The 18,812-nt window shown below is 46.2% G+C and overlaps 1 protein-coding gene across 2 annotated transcripts in view; it reads left to right on the top strand.

Annotated features, from left to right (window-relative positions):
• DUSP16 (dual specificity phosphatase 16) overlaps positions 1-18,812 on the top strand; it is a 618,435-nt gene that overhangs the window by 563,404 nt on the left and 36,219 nt on the right. Inside the window, exon 1 of one of the 2 annotated variants that reach the window (XM_063308336.1) lies at positions 2,652-2,711. The exons of the other annotated variant lie outside the window; for it this stretch is intronic. The gene's annotated coding sequence lies outside the window, so the exon portion shown is untranslated. Of the gene's footprint in view, positions 1-2,651; positions 2,712-18,812 lie in introns of those variants that run through there. 2 annotated transcript variants of the gene reach the window in all.

Raw genomic sequence — 18,812 nt, 5'->3', positions numbered from 1 at the left:
CCTGCCCCCATCTGTGACCAGTCCACCTGCTTATTTGATAACCATTAGGAAGATTTTCTGGGTAGCATCTCCATCGCATTTCTTCCCAAGGCTTCTAGCCAGGTATCAACATTTAGAAACCCATCCAAATGCACACAGTAAAAGAAAATAACACAAGAAAATAACATGATCCCATCGCTGCTTGGCTCTGCTCTTGAATGACGGCTCAAAAAAATGGTTTTATAACTCTTCCAGAAAATATTTAGGCTGGAACTGTGATGGGTCTCTAGGGGAGGGAGCCACACAAATATGGAATAGCCATTAAAAATGCCTTTTTAGTCCTTGCGCATGGATTGTGTCGGCTAGGGAATTCTGGGTGTTGAAGTCCACACATCTTAAAGTTGCTGAAGTTGAGAAACATAGTCCTAGATAATTTTTGACCCTCCCCACCCCTAGCCTTTATACGTTGGATTTCCTGGTGGTTTCCCATTCAAGTTCTAATTAGGTCTGATCCTGCTTAGCTTTTCAAAATCAGCTGAAGCCAGCTTGATGCTGCTGTCTGTCCTGGCTACACAAACTTAGGCTACAAGGAAATAGTCATGAACAGCTGAAAGAAAAAGGAGGAGAAATGCTCTGTTCTTGCTGCTTTGTCAATCCTTGCTAATTTGAAACATGGCCTGTTTTTTTTAATGCTGCCCAGATTTTCAATAGCTTTATTAATGAAACCTAGATCTTGAAATGTGCTCTGAATATGCAAAGTCCTATCCATAAGTCATATAATTTGAAAATGCTTAATAGCCTTGTGTGAAACGTTCCAAGCTCAACAACTACCACGCTTAGGTTGGCCATTTTGTGTGCATTGTGCTTGGAACAAAATGCTTCATGTTCCAGAAGATTATTCTGAACTCAGGACCTAATGGGGCATTCTGTTCTATGTTGCTCTATTCCCACTTCCCATGGTTGGCTTTCATTGTTGTTGTTCCTCTTGTTTCTGTGATGTTCCTTTGACCCACGGAGATCTGGAAAGGCTATTAGCCAGTAAAACAAGAGGCACAGGAGTAGACACAAGTGTACAAGTCAATTAAGCATATATTGCATGGTTGGTGAACTTCCTGCTGTTCCAAAACTCTTTACTAAAGGAAAGTTAAATGTTGATTATTGTAATGTAATGTTCTTGCCTCTTTGTGTCCTCTGTGTTGCACTTTTTTTTTCAGGTGGGCTGCCCAATGCAAAACATGTACACCTTTCTTATGCATTACAGAGAGTGTGGCAAATTGTTGAGCTACCTGTTGTTAAATACAAAACTGTTACTTTGGTTGCTTGTTGAGCTTCATAAGCAAGTTGCAAAATGCAAAAAACAATGATTATACAGATTTATTAGGAAAAAGCCTTGAATTGGCAATTAGAGAACTGTTCTTTGTTTTCCATCAAAAAGCGTGTGCGGGCTGATCGAGGGAACATGTTTCTTCCATACAACTAAACCAAAATGTAGTTTGCCTGTTGAAATTGTGGCTAGCTCAACCAGACTTGATTATGCAAGCGTGTGTCAATGCAGTCTTTAAGTCAAATGGGTAAAGGGTTAGGTTGGCCCAAGATAGTTTAGGACCTTGAGCAAAGGGAGGTAAGTTTCACGGAGAAACTGACAGGACCCGAAGGATGGGTCCTATTTCCAGGCTGGCGACATGGGGCGGTCCCTGCGCCGCATCTGAAGCAGCAAAGGCATCCAGAAGGTGCTCTGTGAGCAGCTCCTGGCCTGCACCATCACCAGGTCTTCCACTGGGGGTCTTGGGAGGGCAGACACCGTTTGGCAGCTCCCTTAAGAAACAAGGATTAGTCTCTACCTCTTGGCATAGGATGATCCTGGGATGCAAAATGGGTCTCCCACCTTTTGTGGACAGGGCTAAAACACAGGACCCGTTTTACTTTTGTGTGAGGGGGCTAGCAAGTTATGGGGCAAAGTCTCCCCAGTGTCCTGCTGTGGGGTGCGCATGCCGGGCAAGAAGTCAAGACGACGGCCATGGCTGCGCAATCAAAGCCATGCCAGGGCACGCCTTCCTGACTTTTCTGACCCCTTGTCCCTACTGGCCCCACCACCTTTCGGAGGCCGGGTGAGGCCGGCCGGAGCCCACTTTTTGGGCTCTGAGCCTCCGGCCCGGGAGTGGGGCCCGGCGGGGCTCCAGGGGAGGCGCGCTTGCAGCGGAGAGGGCCGGGTGCGGCCGGACCCCAAAGCAGAGACCGGCTGGCGAAGGACCGGGGGGGGGGGGGCTCCGTTCGTGCAGAGCCTCGCAGGCGCGCAGAGCGGGGGGGCCTTTCTCCTCGCCCCCCCGCCGCGTCCCGGGCGCCCCCGGCTGCTCTCGCGCGCTTCCGGGGGGGCGGCGGGCGGCGGAGACAAAGGGTCGGGGCGCGGAGGGGGCGTGACCTCGCCTCGGGGGCCCGGCCGCGGAGGGGAGGCGGGGAGGAGGGGGAGGGGCCCCTCCGCTCCCCGCCCGGCCGCGCTCAGTCCCGGGATTGGTTTCGGGTGACGCCACCGCTTTATTTTTACCCCGATGACCTCATCGCCGCCTGCCGCGGCCCCCCCGCGCCGCCTCCTTCCTGCCCGCCTTCAGCCGAGGCTGCAGCCGGGCTCGCCGCCTCCCAGCCGGGCAGCAGCACCAGCGCGCCGCCGCCGCCGCCGCCGCCCCGCCGAGCCCCCGCTCGGCCGCGCCTCCTGCCCGGGAGCCCCGCGGGGCACGGTAGGTGCGGGCCGGGGTGCGAGGCGGCTCCCGCGGCGGGTGCGCTCCGCTGCCGCTCCCGCGGGGGCCCGAGCCGGGCTGTCAAGCGCGGCGCCGCTCGGGGGTCGGCCGGCGCCGGGCTCGGGCGGGGGCGCCGCCGCGAGGGGCCCGCGCGCCCAGCCCTGCCCGCCCCCCCTCCTCCCCCCCGGCGCGCGCCGGAGGCTTTTGCGCCCGGAGAGAGGAGCCCGCCGCCGCCGCCCGCGTGTCTGCTGCGGAAGGGGGCTTCCGAGATGGCGCGGTGGGGGGGCAGGTCCCCCGTGGCCGGATCGAGGCTTTGGCCCCCGGGCCGAAGGATGCTGCCTGCAGGTACGCGCCCGCCCCCGGATCCCCGCTGGATTCGGGGAATCGCCCGGGACGACGCCCGGGAGCGAGGCTGCCCCCTGCGGGAGGCGCGGTGGGCGCCCCGCTGCCCCCCCCCCCCCCGAGGCAGCCCCGGGCCTTTCGGGGAGGACCCTGGTCGGAAAACCCGCGTCTCGCCTGCCACCCCCCCCCCCGCCCCCCAGTGATCCTGCTGGCCGTCCATCATTCCTGGAGAAAGAACAGGTCTTCACGTAATTTGAATTAGGCGCTGCATGAAGCCCATTTCATTAAGTGAATATTTAGAAAGGTTGACATTGGTTGTATGGTTTCGCACTCTGTTTCTGGGCTGTTGTGTTGTCGTTAATGGATTAGTTGATAATTAGTTGGTAATCCTCTGCAGGCTTATTTTGCCTGCTGATACTTCGTTGGGTAAGGTATGTGGCAATTCTATTGCCTAAACTGATCAACAAACAAATATTTTGTTTTGTAACTATAATAAGATACTTTTACAAAGAAAGTACAAAGTCGCACTTATAAAAGCCTCAGTTCTCAGCCTAAGCATATTTGGGGGGGGACTATGTTCTGTTGAACTGCTGTGTTCAGGATTGTGAAAAAGGTAACACCAGTGGATGAAAGTCTTGCGAACCCACAATTCTGACTGAGCGGGGACTGAAAGAAGCTTTTTGTGTATTTGTGGCATGTGAGGATTTACCTTGATGGCTACAGGATTGTTTGAAACCATGCTCTAAAAATCAGTATTTATTTTAACGTAGTGGGCATTCTTGGTTTCTAAACTGATTTGCTTGCTAGCATAAATGTGTGCTTGTGTGTGTGTACGCCTTTGCGTCGGTGTTGACTCTTGCAACTGCCTGGACAAGTCCCTGCAGTTTTCTTGGAAGTGGTTTGCCATTGCCTCCTTCCGAGGGCTGAGAGAGAACGGCTGGCCCAAGGTCACCCAGCTGGCTTCGTGCCTAGGGTGGGACTAGAACTCACCATCTCCCAGTTTCTAGCCTGGCGCCTTAACCACGAGACCAAACTGGCTCTCTCCTGTCACAATAGAAATGCCATTATTATTTTTTTAAAAGAATGAACACATGCTTGTAGCAAATGTTTCAGTCGGTCTTCACTCAAAGGGACTCACATCAATTCACATCCGTGGATGTAATGACTGAGAAAGGGGATAACATACATACTTTTGTGATCATGGTAACTGGCTGTACTCATGTATACTACTCATGCTTCCTCTGATGATTCTCCTTGCCCATTAATGGTGTGCTGATATCCTAAATCAGTGTTTCTCAACCTCAGCCACTTTAAGATGTGTGGACTTCAACTCCCAGAATTCCCCAGCCAGCAAAGCTGGCTGGGGAATTCTGGGAGTTGAAGTCCACACATCTTAAAGTGGCTGAGGTTGAGAAACACTGTCCTCCCAACACTGGGAGGGCATGCTGCAGGTGATGGCAAAGGAGGACCTTGCGTGTGGTGATCAGCAGACCCAGAGAGGAAGAGAAGATTAATGTTTAAGGAGCGTAAGGAAGAGAATTGCTCGCAGGTGCAGAAGAATCCATTTGCTCCAGTTGCCCCATGTTTGTTCAGATGAAGGGGCTTCCTTAGAAGTAGCCAAAGTCATAACTGCCTTGGGGGCTGCTTCTTCTGACCTCCCACCTGATGCAGGAAATCCAACCTTGAGCATCAGTGGAAAAAGTTTCATGGAGTAGCCTCTGCTGAAATAAAAAAAGGCCGGCTCAGGTGAGTTCCCCTTGGAACTGAATTGTCATCCAACCGAAGCTGTTCGTATACTTCGTCTAATGTTCATCTGAATTCTAACAAACCTCAAAATTCGCTTTCCTGGGTGCAGGAAGACTCCGCTATTGTTCTGTATAATAAATTCCTGAGGTGACGGGGGCTGAATGAGATGATCTCCAAGTCCCTCCCAACTGGCCCCTACACGTTCACCCTTTTCCCTATTTATTTCTTCCGTAGGCTTGCTGTGTAAGAAGTGTGTTCCTCATCATACTCCTTGGCCCATTTAGAGCCGTTCCAAATTGCCAGCTTAGGTTAAACCACAGGACTCAGAATTAGATGCAGAATTCCAGGTGAAGATGGGGTAGGATAGAATAAAGGGGAACCATCAGTTCTTCTGCTTGGAAACTTAGTTTTATAAGTGGTGTCCAAATATTGCGTAATCTTGTTTTGCAGCAGCGGCATCTCGTAAACTCACGTACAGCAATCAGCTAAGATCCTGGAATGCTTTTCATATCGCCCATTTACTGTTAGGACAGCTTTCCCCATTCCTAATGTGCTGTTTGTAATTTGAGGAAGACAAAGTGCAGAATTTTGCCTTTTTCTTGTTTAATTCCACTCTGTTAACTCCCACCTAGTTTTTTATTCTGTTGTATATTTCATCTTCTGACTTACAAACTTTGCAATAGTTTTAGGCCAACTGCAACTCTGAATAGGATCCTCTTGATTATTATTATTTGGAAGAGTCTCACACCTGTCAAGGTTCCTTTATTTTATTTTATTTATTTTCTATCCCACCTTTACTATTTTTATAAGTAACTCAAGGCGGGGAACATACCTAATACTCCTTCCTCCTCCTCTTTTCCCCACAACAACCCTGTGAGGTGGGTTGGGCTGAGAGAGAGGGACTGGCCTGAAGCCACCCAGCCGGCTTTCGTGCCTAAGGCGGGACTAGAACTCACAGCCTCCTGGTTTCTAGCCCGGCACTTTAACCACTGGACCAAACTGGCTTTTTGATGAGGAGTCATTCAGAAGCATCCTTTGAGGACCTATTTCCAACCAGCCCCAAACTTACTGCAATTAATAAGCATTTATCAGTTTGCCACTCAAAATACCATGGGTATCAGGTGCTTCCTTATCAGATGCACCCTTGAAATCAAAAGTATTTCAGCAATGGTCTCACACTGCAGTAAAGAAAATTGATTTTTAAATAAGAGGGAGGGAAGATTAGTTTCATAGGATTTATTACTGACAAATCTCTACTTGTTCTGATTTCTGCTAAACATAGGTCACTACCAAGATGCTTATACTGTAAATTTAGAGAAGTTTTGGTAACAAAAGGACTGCTAGAACTTTGTAAACACACCATAAAGTATGGCATGTGGAAATTATTCCAGATGTTTTGATCCAAGCTGAAACCATCTCATTTTCTACTTGTTTTTATAAATAGTCATTTCCTGTGTTGCTTAAGCCACTGTTGGTAGCCACAACTACCTAAACTTAGCTGATCCCCCAAAAGGTAAGATGAGTTAAACCTAGTTAGTCCTTGGATGGGAGACCACTAGGAAACCCTCGGTCTAGCCCAATGTTTCTCAAGCTTGACAATTCGAAGATGTGTGGACTTCAACTTCCAGAATTCCCCAGCCAGTCCACACATCTTCAAGTTGCCAAGGTTGAGAAATACTGGTCTAGCCCATAGCACTGGAAGTTGGAGGAATGCCATGGAGGAAAGTGTTGACAAGCCGTCTCCATATTGCTGCCAAGAAAAAAAAATACTTGGTTTTCTTCAGGTGGTCACAAGACAGTGAGCTTACCTCAAGGGAGCCTTTACCATCTTAGCTCATAATCACCTCCCACCATCTTTATCTGTATCTCGTGGCTTATGGTGAGTAAACCTGGATTGCAGGTGACCCTGCAGCAAGATGGAAATTTAGAGATTGACCTTCCTGGTTATTAGCCGGGCAGTGAATAACTTAGCATTGGGTATGCTTAGCCCTGTGGCCAGGTCTAAGGTATCTCCCAGTTGGCTATTCCTGTTTGTGAACTTAATGGGAACAGATTATATTATGATACCAGAAGGGCCGACTGAGGGTTCCTGAATTTGCTTCTTTAAACTTCAAGGCTGTAGCCTGTTCTGCAGGATCATAAGCATTAACTCTGACAGATAAATGGCCTAGCTAACCAAATGACAGGTAGACAGATGCTTACAAAAGGATCTAAAAAGTTAAGTAATAAACTGTAAGGAAAGTAAGAAAAATCATTTAATGCATATTAAGGAGTATAAGAAATACGGTTTCAAATTACAGGTAGTCCTCAACTTATGACCATTCATTTAGCAACCATTCCAAGTTACAACAGTGCTGAAAAAGTGATTTATGACCGATCCTCACACTTATGACCATCACAGCGTCCCTGTGGTCACGTGATCAACATTCAGGCACTTGGCAACTGCCGTGTATTTATGACGGTTGCTGTGTCCTGGGGTCATGTGATTGCCATTTGCAACCTTCCCAGCTGGCTTCTGAGAAGCAGTGTCAATGGGGGAAGCTGGATACACTTAATGACAGTGGCAAAAAAGGTCTCAAAATCAGGCATGGCTCACTTAACAACTGCCTTGCTTAGTGACAGAAGTTCTGGTCCCAACTGTGGTTGTAAGTCGAGGACTACCTGCAGTTGTTACCAGAGAATAATAATATCTGGACTCATGGCTGTTTGGGATTATGCCCAGACAAGCATAACGTACAAATTCACAGGATACTCTTTTCTCCACAAAGGCTCATTGTCCACCTTGTCCCTGTCAGCTCACTGATCCTCACATTCACAAACCCACACCAAGTCTGGTGCCTGGAACAGCTTTTACCAGGTACAACTACAGGAGAGTCAATGATTGCTTGGCACTTTCTGCAAAACATTTCAGGCGCTCCAAGCATTCCCTTCACAAGCACCAGCGGGCTTTCAGTGCCAGAAGGCAGAGGACCGCTCTTCCAAGGGATGCACGATTTCATACCTCATGAAATGGAAGAAAACAAAAGTCTCAGAGAGTGGAGGCTGAAAAGCGACGGGCGCCAGGGTCTGGGCCTGCCTCGGGTTCCCAGCTACGGCATTCGAGCAGCTAAAGGCGGAGAAGAGCCGCAAACGCCGGCAACGCCTCGCTTAGGAAGGGCTCCCTCGAACGAGGCAGAGGCTGGAGGGGCTGTGGATGCTCCTGCTGCTGCTGCTGCTCCTCGTTTCCCTCCGGGTAGGAAGGCAGGAGGAAAGACATGCTGCACCGACTGAAGGAGGGTCACCCCGATCTCGATGGAGGAGCTGCATTGACGGTGGTCCTGTCCGTCAGCGTCACAGAGCTCCTGCTATCGAATGAATAAGTATTTCAGATAAAAGTGGAGTCTCCTGCTCTCTACGTTGCTTTTTCCCTCTGAGGGAAGGGGAGAGAAGATCGGGCTAGATCAGATTTGTTAAACTGGGGGGAAAAAGACTTAAAAGCAGTTTAAAAAAAAAAAAAAAGATAGAAAGCAGTTAATCTCCAGAGCTCATTTCTACAGGACCTGCACAAGCCCAAACACTTCTCTGTGTGTGTGTTTTAAAGGCTGGCAGAGGAATACAAGTCTGGAAATACAAACGTAACCCAAACTGGGCAGGGCGGGAATTGTCATGCTACGGTTTGCCTGAATTTGCTTCTTTCAAAACGCTGGACGGGTTTTGTCCACAATCCGGCTCAGCGGCCCGAGCTCTCAACGGCTGAGATTCCCAAACCCAGGATCGCAACCTTTTATCTTTGCTATGTCCAACCAGATTAAGTTCAGAATTCTATTTTATTTTATTTATTTAAAAAAAAATTGAGTAGGAGACCACAGGTTTTCTTTGCTTAATGATCACAATTGGGACCAGAATTTTGGTTGCTAAGCGAAGTGGTCATTAAGCGAATCCAACCCAATTTTATGACCTTTTTTGCAGTAGTTGTTAAGCGAATCACTGTGGGTGTTAAGAAAACCACATCATCATTAGGCAAATTGAACCTGATTTTATGACCTTTTTTGTGGCAGTCGTTAAGTGAATCATCATGGGTGTTAAGTGAACCATGTGGTTGTTAAGGAAATCATGTGTTTCACTATTGATTTTGCTTGCCAGAAGCTGGTCAGGAAGGTCAAAAATGGTGATTACATGACCATGGGAACCTGCAACAGTCATAAATGCAAACCAGTTGCCAAGAGCCCAAATCCTGATCATGTGACTGCAGGGATGCTGTGATAGTCATAAGTGTGAGGACTGGTCGTAAGTTAGTTTTTCCAGCACCATCGTAAGTCCAAACCATCACTAAATGAATAATTTATGAAGCCAGTTTGGTCTGGTGGTTAAGGCAACGGGCTAGAAACCAGGACCCCGTGAGTTCTCGTCCCGCCTTAGGCACGAAAGCCGGCTGGGTGACCTCGGGCCAGCCACTCTCTCTCAGCCCGACCACCTCACAGGGTTGTTGTTGTGGGGAAAAGAGGAGGAGGAAGGAGTATTAGGTATGTTCACTGCCTTGAGTTATTTGTAAAAATAATAAAGGCAGGATAAAAATTAAAAATTGTTGAGCAAGGACTACCTGTAAGTAAGTTTTCCTAATTGTTGGTTAAAGGAACAGTGCTATGACCACGCAGTCAAAGCCTCGCCCTCCTTCTACGTGTATCACGCGTGGGATGCGTGTAAGGAAGGGGCAGGGCTTCTCTCACATGGTTGGGGCCATCATGCTGACTTTTTTTCCCCACTTCTACCACGTCATCGCCTTTTCACTCGCCTCTCTTCTTCCACCTTCTCTTTCAAAGACATAAATAAACGAATGACTGTCGGGCATAATTTGTAGTTAGTGGATTTTAAGAGTTGAGGGTTTTTTGTACATATTACGTTCCTCTTTCAGTTCCGCTGTCCTGAGTCCATAGCAGGGTTTCTCGACCTTGGCAACGGGAAGAGGGGTGGATGACAACTCCCAGAATTCCCCAACCAGCAAAGTTGACGTCCACCCCTCTTCCCGTCGCCAAGGTCGAGACACGCTGGTCCACAGTAATCTCAGGTTGCAAATAGTCTGAGTAACCAATCTCTGTGTAAGTGGCACGTTACAGCGGAAGCACAGATAACATGCTTGTCTCCATAGGCGTTTGGTAGAAACCATCCTGATGTCACACGTGTCATGATGTCATTTGTGCAACAACACCATGATGTCCCTGGCCCTCCCTTGCTTGATCGATGACTGAAACCAGTGCATTCAGCAGACCTTTGCATACAGGATTCGTCACAGAGGTTCCCGTCCTGTAGGAGGGCTTCCAGAGAGCAACCCACCTGCAGGTTTGTCGTGGCCAGTAACCTATGAAGAGTTTGATGTGGAGTCTACAGCCTTCTTGTAAAAAGTTCCTTTTTTAAGACAGGCTACAACAAAACTGGGCTGATTTTCTGCTCTTTTGGTGATCATCCCCTCCAGGCTGTGCACACTCCCTTTATGCTCTCTTTTGGGAAAGGATATCCTCTTTTCTCGAGTGGCCGTAACCCATCCGCGTCTGAGGCAGAAGGCAGGAACGGAGCTCGTGGCCTTGCGAGAGGGCAGCCCGTGTTTTTCTTGTGCTTCATTTGTGGTTTGTTGCCGAGCCAAGAGTGACCTACTCAGAGTTGGCTCTGGCTGGCCTGGCAGCACTCCATTTTGGGTCTCCGTGAAAGGCTCTTTCGTGGTAAACCGAGTGGAGCTGCAGAGAGGGGGTGAAAATTGTAATTAATTACCGAAGTGAGGTGAGCATGACATGCTCCAAAAAAGTGCCACCTCTGAGTGTTTCCTCCTGATAGGGAGTCACAGAGGTTGATCTCAACCATAAGAAGGTAGCCAAACTGTGGTGGCCACAATTCTTGTCCGGTGAATTTGTCAGAAAGCCAACTGGGAGGGCACATTTGAAAGGACCCATTCCAGGGTGAAAGAAGATCAGATTGTGCTAACTTTGGGCCAACTTTATACAAGCTTTTACTAACTTTATACTTTGCAAGCTGAGGCATTTTCTGAGTAAATTACTGGAATGTAACCTTAAACGTTGTGCTATCTCGGCATTGATAGACTGCCTTGTAAAAAGCATGGGCCCAGGCGAATTCAAACAGCAACCCTTTGAGAGCTAAGTTAAAATAGCCTTCAAAGATTCCTTCCTCTTGTTAAGAGAGCTCCCTCTTCATTTACAAACTGACCTAATTGTAGGATTTGCTATTTGTCTTCTCTTTGTCATACATCTGTGGGTTACATCAAGCCCAGAAGTGTCTCAGCTGTCAGGTTTTATCAATCCCCCCTTTTTTCCCCAGCGTAGATGAAAACTGAGTGGTTTTAAATGAAACCATTTTTAGTGATTTAATTCTTCTGTCAGCTGAGCATCTCTTTAACTAAATCCTTAATCCTTTTTTCCGCCCAAGTCAATAGCGAAGAGTTATAAAATGTAAAGTCTCTTTCAAGCTGAGCTCAACTCCTGATAATGTCATGGATGTTCCCATGGAGTTTTCTTGGCAGAAGTACAAAGGTGGTTTGGGATTTTTTTTTTACTTCTCCGTCTAACCTAGATCCTGGGATTTCCTGGTGGTCTCCCATCCAAGTCCTAACCAGATCCAACTCTGCTTAGCTTTTGTGCCCAGACAAGGGCAACCAGATGCTAAGGGATTCTGTGCTCCTATAACATAAACCATAGATTGTGAGTACTATCCAAAGCATACTTTTGAACATCAATTACAAATGGCATTGGTTTTATTTTTTCTTCAAGCACAAATCCTGGTCAGTGTTGTTTTCCATTCCCCAAATCCAAAATTTGAACAAAGGCGTTTTAGAAGATACAAACACTGAAAGCAAAGATGTTACAAGAAATCACTTTGGGGAAACAATTTTTATTCAAAAACTTCAGGATATAAGTATCTTAAATAACAACAGTATTTAATCAACCTGGAAAATAATATGACCAAAAGAGTAGGGTGCTTTTGCTTGTTATTTCCATTGTGAAAACTGAATTATAGAGTATTGGTGTCTCCCAAGGTTTACTGTGAAGTTTCAGTGTTTTCTTAGCAACAGCTGATTTTTCACAAGATCGTGTTTTCAACTGAGCAAAGACCCGGGAGAACCAGTGAAGAATGCTTTAGGGGACAACTCACTTTTCCCCAGTGTGTGTTGCAGACAAATGTGAACTTTCAACCCGTCACTTTCTGCTCCCAAAGAAAAATCTGAGAAAGAGCTGGGTCATAGTTTTCCACTCACTGCTGAGCTACTTAAATGCAAGCCAAATTGACTGATAGTATGGCTGAAGGGACCACCCTCGTCAGTGTCTGCTGTCCTTCACATGGAGTGAGAAGATTGAGGTTGAAGGCCTCCTTTGCTGCAAGGTTCTTCCAACATACAGTAGTGCAAGAAAAGGTCCGGTGAAGTTTTTGTTGTTCAAAAGGAGAGGTTAGGAGGCGAGGATTCAAGATCCTCTGCCCTCTGAGGCACCTTCAGCCCATTCCCACCCCATTTTGATGTCTAAAACATTGTCCACTAACCCTTTTCGTTCCACCTGTCCTGGTTGTGTTGCCTCTCTCTGACCACCTCTGGCATCGGGTGCACCTCACTGTTCCACTTGTTCATCACAAACAGGTCAGAATCTGCTGAAGAGTCTTCTTTGGTTAAGAAGCAGCCACATACATATTTTAAGGGTAGGCTCTGGATCCAGAGCACCCTTCCCTCCCCCGAGCCAGTTTACATACTCGGCTGTTAGTCACCCCTAAGCAGTATCGATGCTTATGACCCGGCCTTTGCAGCCAGTCACACAATGTACACTAGTCGAGAGTAATGGCTTTGTAATGTGGGCTTCATCACAGTTGCCTCAAAAACTGATTATGTGGGCATAGTCTTCTGGCATGACTCAAGTGTCTCCTCCTTCTTCAGCAATGCTTAAAATCTAACCCTCTTTGTATTGGTGTGGCAGGACTTTTCAGTAGAATGTGTCTGTGTCAGATCTGGGTATGAGGAAATGCCGAGTGACTCTTTTACCTGTTCTAATATGGGTAATTAAATTACGTTTAAAAGAAGTCTGGACTTTGTGCTTGCGTCTGAGTTACGTAAATAGTTCACGAGCAGTGTGCAATGGGTTATCGAAGCCACCCCTGCTTTCAAAATAACTGATGTTTGTGGCCCCGTGCAATGCCATTTTGGCAATTCCCAAAGGCGTGGCCTTCGTTTACTCGAAAAGTTAGAATACAGCATCTGTACACTTCTTCTTCAGGGAGGGGATCTGGGAAATATCCTCAGACAGCTGAAATATTTCCTGGGTATCCATGAAATGGGTATTTGCTGCACAGTCAGAATTACATGGGTAGTAAAGTCAATAGAGGTACTTAAGTGTCAAAGGCTGTCGCTGGTAAGAATCAGAGGGCAGTAGCGTTAGCACATTTCCATCAATGCCAAGGTGACTGTTCAATAGCAGTTTAGAAGTTTCCTGCCACATTCTCTCCGCGTACCACCATGCAACAAATATACTGAGGAGCTTCAGCAGAGATCCTACAAGGTTCTACTGTATATCTGGGGTTTGTGCCTGGAATGCGTTGTATCTTTCAGGGCAGAGGGCCACTGGGTTTTAGATCTTAAGATGGGAATGAGTTGTTTAAATCAGCCATTATGCAAATATGATGCACAGAGGGCCGAAACTAAGATGAGCGACAAGATTGTGTATGTTTGTGTGTGTGCCAAACGGGGAGCAAAGAGAAGCCCGTGTTCCCAGCTTTTACCTGAAACAATGTCCTCTACTTCCATCTCAGTGTCCAAGTTGCTAACTAGCTGTAGATTACAACCAATTCAACAAATCAGTATTCTGTGCATGGAGTTTTGCAGAGACCCTCCTGCTTGAACAGTGCGTTGTCTTATGTAAATAGTGATGGCTGGAAATCATTAAAACAATTTTCTAAAGTATATTAAGGCTCCATTTAACAGGGTAGAGTTTTGCATTTTTCTTTATTAGGAATTTTGTGGTGCATCCTAAGCCTTTGGTCTCTGTTCATTGGATACAAATTCACGAGTCTTCTCTTTTGAAATCTTTCTGCTTTCCATAATAATTCTGGGAACTGAATGTTAAGATTGAAATCAGACCTAATGGCACGTTAAATGACCCGATTGTGACACAGTTTAGAAATAAGTGGTGAAGTCATTTAGTGATTAGTTCCTTCTTGTCATTTGCGCTAAAATACTACATGTGTCTCTGTTCTGTCATCACCTTCATTTATTACTAGGTAATGAAAATTCCCAAGACATTTTGCAATCGCCTGGTTATTTCCACACCCCTTCCTGCTGTTTCTTATTGTATGCAAAAGGAGAAAATCTTAGCATTCTACCTCCCTCCTTTAATTACGCTCATTCATGGCCCACAGCTTCCTCTTTCAAATGGGTTTGCATCTGTTTAGAACTGTGAAACTTTCATAATCATTTTTGCTCTAAGATTCTTGCCTAATTTATTTGTTTGTTTATAATTTCAAATTTCGTCCCCACCCATCTCACTCAAAGAGTGACTCTGGGTGGTTATTCCGTTCTGGATCTACTATTTTAAGGGATTTGTGTTTGTTTTTAACCAGCAAAGAAATAGTGCCATTAGGGGCAAACAGAGGAGGCTTTGCCCAAATCCAAAACTGGAATAAGTCTTTAGGCCAGCGTTTCTCAACCTTGGCCACTTGAAGGTGGGTGGACGTCAAGTCCCTTGCTGGCTGGGGAATTCTGGGAGCTGAAGTCCACCCACCTTCAAGTGGCCAAGGTTGAGAAACGCTGCTTTAGGCAGATGCTAGCAGCGGGGTCCCTGCGTATGGGGGGTGTTACGACTGGTGCGATCAGGCAGTTGAAACCCTGACCTGTTTTTCTCTTCATGGCTCGTGTTGCCCCTGCCACCAAGCTAAACACACGTGGCTTCCCCCAAATCCATAAACAGAAAGTGAAAGAAGAAGAATTTTTACAAGGCTGCTGTGAAATTTCCCCTCCCAAGCCTGTTTTTTGAGTCATAGCTCCCGTGCAGGGAGACAAGTGAATGCTCCTTAAAGCAATAGGTTGGGGCAAGTCAAGTGAGGTCCTCTGATTGAACAGGACTTTGCTTTCAATGTGGGCTAAGGATTTTTTGACCTCGCCTCTCCCCAGTTGTGAGTTCCAGAGGAGAGCCGTTTTTATTACACTTCCCATGTCAAGTGAGAGAATCATAGAACGTAAGAGTTGAAAGGGCTCTTGAGATCATCAAGTTCAACCCCGGCATTATACAGAATTGTAGCTGAAATCCTATTGAACGCAATGGAACTTCTCTGATGAAAACAAATACAGTATTTCAATTAGCGAATTCCAGGTAGGCATTGGATCACGTAAACGTAGGCTTGGCTTAGTAAGGAATCAGTTCTGGGGGTAGGGTGGGGTGGGGTGGGGTGGAGGGAGGAAGTCACACCAGGAATATCTCTTGGCTTTCTTAGAAGTAAAATTTCGTTCAGAGGCAAGTAATTGATGCTTGAATCAAACTGGGACATCTCCAGGCCCTAATCACAAAGGACCCGAAGACCACTAAAGCTGCCACAGCCACATTTCATTGTCCCAGATTCATCAGCCTACATAAAACTCCAGATTTTAAATCTAGATTCCATAGAGCAATGAGTTGCTTGTGGGATTAATGTTGACAAGAAACCAGTGTAATTCCCTTGAAGCTGCTGTGTTAACTATACAAAGAAGCAACAGGGCAATCTCTTTCTCGAGAAATGAAGCCTTATTAGGTGAGACATGTTCCAACATGAGGCTGGTAGCACAACACTGAAAGAACAATGAGTTCTCGACTGGAAATTGAACAAATCTCTTCTTCTGCTTTAATTTTTTTAAAACTTCTGAGGATAGCTTGGAGACAGTTCCGCCAGAGTTCTTTCCGTGAGAAAATTAAGTTCAGTTCGGAAAGTGAAATTAGCTTGGATTAATTGTGCCTGGATTGTGCCCAGTTTTTAAGTCCTTGTTTTCCTTTCACTCTTATTCTTATATAGGCTATTGTTAGCGTAGCTCTTAAGACCAGAACGTCAATCCACGTTCCCTGGTGGGACGGATGTGTGCTCTAGGTCACGTCCAAAGTGGGTCTTCCCTGTCCCTGCCTCTGCTGGGTCATTGTGATCAAGGGGCAGAACGGGAGAAGCAGCGAGCCGAGGCTGGGGAGAGCAGGGTCTAATATTCCCACCAGCCTTGGATTAAAGTTTGGAATTTCCAAAAAGCTGCAAGAAGTCCAGCAGAACTGAAGCAGAGGAACAGATGACATTCAGATAGTGCTGTTTCTGAAGAAATCAGTAAGCCATTCAGCCGGAAATTGCATGAGGTTTAATTTATTTTTATTTGTTTTGTGCAAGTCAGGTCTGTCTCTGTATCTCCTTATATAAGTTATAGAATTGGGTGTTTAAACTTCACCCTTCAATCCATCAATCAGGCTATACATTAAGATACCAAACTTTCTCTAGAATTTCCTCATATACTGTAATGTTAATTTGAAACATCTAACCAGTCTCCTTTTATGGAGACTTTAGGGCAAAGACTAAGCCATTGGTGGATCTCAACCATCTCCTTAGTGCATTTTTTTTGGTAAGTTTATTTTGATCTGCTGAACAGCTTTGTAATCGGTCTCCTTTACCACTGCATGTTGGCATTTTTAAATATTTAAAAGAATTTTTACTATGTATCTATTATTCTTTTTAAATGAAATTTGATTTACTTTATCTTGTGTGAGATTGATTTGTCTCTCACAGAGAAGCAGAGAAGGGCTGTGTCCTCTAGCTACACCCCTCTGCACTACAAGACCAGTGTAATGACTGCCTATTCAAAATCACCATCAGACTCACACAGGGCTTTCATGGATATCTGATTTAATAATGAATAGTATGCAGGATCACAAGCAAAGCTGAGAATAGTGAAAGCGCGGGATTTCTCCCAGTAAAAACCCTGGCAGTGTCCAGTCCCTCCCCCCAAAGTCAGCACAATTCCATGCCCTGCAGGTGCCCCTAACGGTTCCTGCCGGTCTGCAGGAAACGCCCTTGACCAGGCGAGATAACCCAAACATGCATTCCTCATTCTTCCCTCCTCGCACTGCAGCCTGGTGCAAGGAACAGGAGCAGCCCCCTCCCGTACAGTGACTCGTGTCAGCCCCATGGCATGGGAACCTGTTACGATGTTTTCCAGGAACATTGGGACAGGGACTATGACAACCAGCAGGGTGCACTCTTGTTGTTATTTGCTTTTTCATCACCAGAAAAGCACCGTGGGGTATGAGAGCTGCACCTCTCACATACCTTGGAGTTAGGGGGAGAATTTCAGGTAAGGCAGCCCTAGAAAAATAAGTGGTAGCAGGTAGCGACTACTGCAGAATAGGTGCCAGATCCAGAGGGCTTTGGGGAGAAGAGATTTGAGGCCTTTGTTTGCATAATCTGTGGCAGGAAGATAAAATAAGCCTCTGCTTATGTGATTATTCTCTACCTCTTGGTGGGAAGTGGCACCAGTATGTTGGCTTGCATGGGAATCTTTAGGTCAAGATCGTAACTTGCACAGAGCAGTGTGAGTATGCCCGGGATAAGAGGAGGCTTTAAGTGTACTTGGGATGTACTGACCAAAATGTGCTGATGGGGGTGGTACAGGCAGTCCTCACTTAACAACCATCTATTTAGTGGTGGTTCAGACTTATGACGGTGCTGAAAAATCTGACTTGTGATTGGTCCTCACGTGACCGTTGCAGCGTCCCCATGGTCACATGAGAACAAGTTGGGCGCTTGGCAACTGGTTCGCATTTATGACCATCACAGTGTCCCAATCGCCATTTTCAACCTTCCCAGCCAGTTTCTGGCAAGCAAAAACAATTGGGAACCATGTGATTCATTTAAAAACCACATGGTTCGCTTAATGCTCACGGTGATTTGGGCACAAAACGACCACCACAAAAAGGACGTAAAATCAGGTCAGATTCGCTTAATGACTGCTTTGCTTAGCAACTAAAATTCCAGTCCCAATTGTGGTCGTTAAGTGAGGACAATCTGTAGATACTGTTCTTGTTGCCTGCAGCACAGGTGTGACTGGGTAACCTATTTTACACCCTCTTTGTCTTACTAGAAAATATTTTGTGAAAACCTCTGTTGACCAGAGCCACAATGGGTGGAGGATGGTGTGGCTGATGGCTGGATTTTAGCAAGATAATGTTAGCATTCAGCAGACAGATATTTGAAGGTATGTTTGGCAAATCCTGTTGATATTTAAGGACCAACATTTTTGGACAATATCCTTTGTTCACTCTTGGAGGAAAAGCTATTAACCAAACCAGACGTGGCGTCTTCGGTAATACAATCTTTTTTAAATTGATGTTTTTCTTCATTAATCATTATTTGTATACTTTTAATTTCATACTAGGACCTCTTTTTAAACACAGCCTGTCTTGAACTGCTCTTATAATGCTTCAAAGACTTCAGATCTTCCCACTCTGTCTCTTGGTTCCATCGTTCTGCCTTTCCCCTTCTTCCCTACAGCGAGTGAGAAAATGAGACAATATTGGAAATCGATAAAGCTGCTCTGGTGTTAAGTCATATTTTAGTCCAAGTAAAAACAGCTTCTGGTCCCTTTAGGTGAAAGTATTTATTTATTGAATATACTACTAGCTTCAACTAATTCTCAGCAGTTTGCAGTCATAAAATTAACACAACAAAAAAAATAATACAGTAAAATAATAAAATACAATGTGGTAAACCCCTCACCCCCACCACACACGCACACACAAACCCCCCAGAACCTCTGACAACTACAGAATTCTTTAGGCTTGCAGTTGCCAAAGATTTGTTTCTAAGGTCTTTCTGAACGATGCCAGGAGAGGTACAGCCAGATCTTCAGTGAGGGATGATTCCATGGGGGGAGGGGGCCCATGACAGAAAAACATAGACCCCAACACTTTTCAGCTCTTGAGAGTGGGGTGCCCCATGCGTCCTACCCCATGGGATGAGCGTGTAGGAGAGGCAGTTTCCAGCTAGAGAAGGTGG

The sequence above is a fragment of the Candoia aspera genome, chromosome 7, assembly GCF_035149785.1.
Source record: "Candoia aspera isolate rCanAsp1 chromosome 7, rCanAsp1.hap2, whole genome shotgun sequence".
Taxonomy (NCBI): Eukaryota; Metazoa; Chordata; class Lepidosauria; order Squamata; family Boidae; genus Candoia; species Candoia aspera.
Note: the sequence above shows the minus strand (reverse complement) of the source record. Positions and strands in the feature narration are given on the sequence as shown.